Source organism: Phoca vitulina, unplaced genomic scaffold (genome assembly GCF_004348235.1).
Source record: "Phoca vitulina isolate PV1807 unplaced genomic scaffold, GSC_HSeal_1.0 scaffold18, whole genome shotgun sequence".
NCBI classification, from domain to species: Eukaryota; Metazoa; Chordata; class Mammalia; order Carnivora; family Phocidae; genus Phoca; species Phoca vitulina.
The window spans coordinates 34,729,994-34,732,495 of NW_022589721.1; the positions used below are offsets into that span (position 1 = coordinate 34,729,994).

Genomic DNA, 2,502 nt, shown 5'->3' on the forward strand with positions numbered 1-2,502 from the left:
GGTTGTATCTGTGAGTGTCCATGCTGTTGTATCTGTGAGTGTGTGTGTCCGTGTGGTTGTGTCTGTATGAGTGTCATGTGGTTGTGTCTGTGAGTGTGTGTGAGTGTCCATGTGGTTGTGTCTGTGAGTGTGAGTGTCCGTGGGGTTGTATCTGTGTGTATGAGTGTCATGTGGTTGTGTCTCTGTGTGTGTGTCCATGTGGTTGTATCTGTGAGTGTGAGTGTCCATGTGGTTGTATCTGTGAGTGTGAGTGTCCATGTGGTTGTATCTGTATGAGTGTCATGTGGTTGTGTCTGTGAGTGTGAGTGAGTGTCCGTGTGGTTGTATCTGTGAGTGTGAGTGAGTGTCCGTGTGGTTCGTGTCTGTTCTCTGGCTACTTCCTTGTCCTGCCTGCTCCCCTGCCCACTCCTTGTGACTTGCCTTCCTCGTGGAATCAGGCTTCCGTTCTTGATTTGCTCTTGTGAACTCAACCTCCAGTTCCTCTTTCTGGGATCCCTTGTGCTCTGGGTCGTAAACCCTGCAGTTCCCAGCTCTGGCCGCCCCCCGCCCCCCGAAGGGCTGCAGGAGGAAACACAGCCTGGACTTGTGGGTGCTCATGAGCGGCGCAGGACCACCCTGGCTGGGAACCCACATGACACCTGCGTGGAGCAACCACAAATCTGACACTCCGGGAGAGGTCAGGGCCAGAGGGAGAAGGTTCAAAAGAGTTGATTGCTGAAGCCACAGGAAGGGTGAGGCCAGCCGGGAGGGGACAGCAGGAGAGAAGCACAGAGACAAAACCTCAACGTGTAAGGTCACGGAGGCACAGCTTCGAGGGGACAGAGCATCACCAGAGTACAGGCTGTGGAGAGGGCAGGCAAGAGAAGTGCTAAAGACGTGGGGGGCCTCTGATGCCCTGGTGGCAATGAGCCTGGTTAGACTTGAGCCGCACCAGACGCAAGAGGCCCACGCCGTGAGGGCAGGAGCGACGCGTGCCGGAGGGAACGGACAGGGCTCGCTGCCTGCTGCCTGAGCGTGGCCTCGGGCGGGCAGTAGCCGGACCAGGACGTGCAGGCAAGCTTCTCAAGCGAGCAGAGACCGGAGTTTGTTACCTTGAGGGGGGAGAAGCCCGGACAGACGCTGGAAGGTGCAGAAGAGAACAGGGGCACTTCCCAGAGGGGCGGAGGGCAGGAGGCTGAGGAAGCTCCAGAACCACGGCTTCGATCTTCCCGGTAGAAATGACATTCTCTGAGAGCTGAAGAGGAGGATGGTCTGAACCAGAGTGAGCACGGCGGAAGGAACTGAGGGGGGACCCAGGTACCTCTGTGGGGCTGTGCAGGGAGCTCGATGCTGCGGCTAGCGTCTGTGGACCCTAAAGGCAGAGGCCACCAGCCTGCCCCAGCAGCCCCGGCTGGGGCTGGGGGAGGGGCGGCAGGGACGCTCGCTCGCTGGCTGAGGGTAACTGGAACAGCAGACGATGACATCATGGCTGTGGCCGCATGAACCTCACAGGGAAAAAACAGGTGCCAAGAGGTTCAGGCCTGGCCCCATGAACATGGCAGGTGGGACGAAGAGCCAGGATGGGATTAGGACTTCCGGGCCTCGTGCTCCCGGGGGTGGGAGCTCTGTTGCTCTTTCTACCTGGGACCTTCCCCCACTCCTCCTTCACCCAAGGCCATTCTGTTCCCCAGCCCCCACTGCCTGCTGCCCTCTCTGTCCTCTCTTGGGGGCTGCAGGCTGCCGGAAGCTTCCTGAGATGGGGGCAGCCTACTTCCTTTTTCCAGAAGGGCCTCTTACCACCCCTGCTCCCCACCTCCCTGCCCCTGCGCTTCCCCCAAACCAGGGGCTTCTTTCCTGCCTCAAAATCTGTCCATCCTCTCAGGGCCTTCTCCGACGTCCGCAGCCCTCGCCCCAGGACCCATCTCTCCTCCATAAGAACCCCAGCTGACCCCCAAAACTCTGCTCACACCCCTTTCCCCCTCAGGTCCAGGGTCCCCAGGATGCAAACCCACCCCAGGAGCTGACGCTCAGCATCCTAGATCTATCCTCCCAGGCCCTGTCCCCCTCGGGACCTGTGCCCCCTCGGGCCCGTCCTCCTCCTCGGGACGGTACCCCACCAGCGCTCCAGGACCCACCAGCCCTCAGGGCCGGTCCCCTCTCTCAGGACCTGTCATCAACCCCCCTGGTTCTTTCTCCCTTCCCGCCTCCTCATTGTTCTTGGAACCCTCAGCTAGAGCCCTCAGCTAGAGCCCCTGCGCTCACCGATCTCCCCTCTGTGCACCCAGCCACCCACTCCACCCTCCCGGGTCAAAAGTCACAGCCCCGGGGCTCTGGCCCCGCCCCTACGTAGAGCCCCGCCTCCGCCTCGGTCTCCCGCGGGAACCTGACTCCTCGCGAGCGCGCTGTCTGCACGCCGGGGGCGGAGTCCGAGGCGGAGGGCCGCGGCGGCGGGCGGGTCGGGAGGGGGGTCCGAGACGGAGGGCCGCGGCGGCGGGCGGGCCGGGGGCGGGGTCCGAGGCGGAG

The 2,502-nt window shown here is 62.1% G+C and overlaps 1 protein-coding gene and 1 long non-coding RNA gene across 3 annotated transcripts in view; one reads left to right on the forward strand and one right to left on the reverse strand.

Annotated features, from left to right (window-relative positions):
- Positions 1 to 2,385, reverse strand: part of LOC116639512 — a 6,548-nt gene extending 4,163 nt beyond the window's left edge. For both annotated transcript variants that reach the window (XR_004300860.1, XR_004300859.1), the window contains exon 1: positions 1,092 to 2,385. This is a non-coding gene — a long non-coding RNA (uncharacterized LOC116639512). The remainder of the gene's footprint in view (positions 1 to 1,091) is intronic.
- SPATC1 (spermatogenesis and centriole associated 1) overlaps positions 1 to 2,502 on the forward strand; it is a 20,946-nt gene that overhangs the window by 2,628 nt on the left and 15,816 nt on the right. The window lies entirely within an intron of this gene.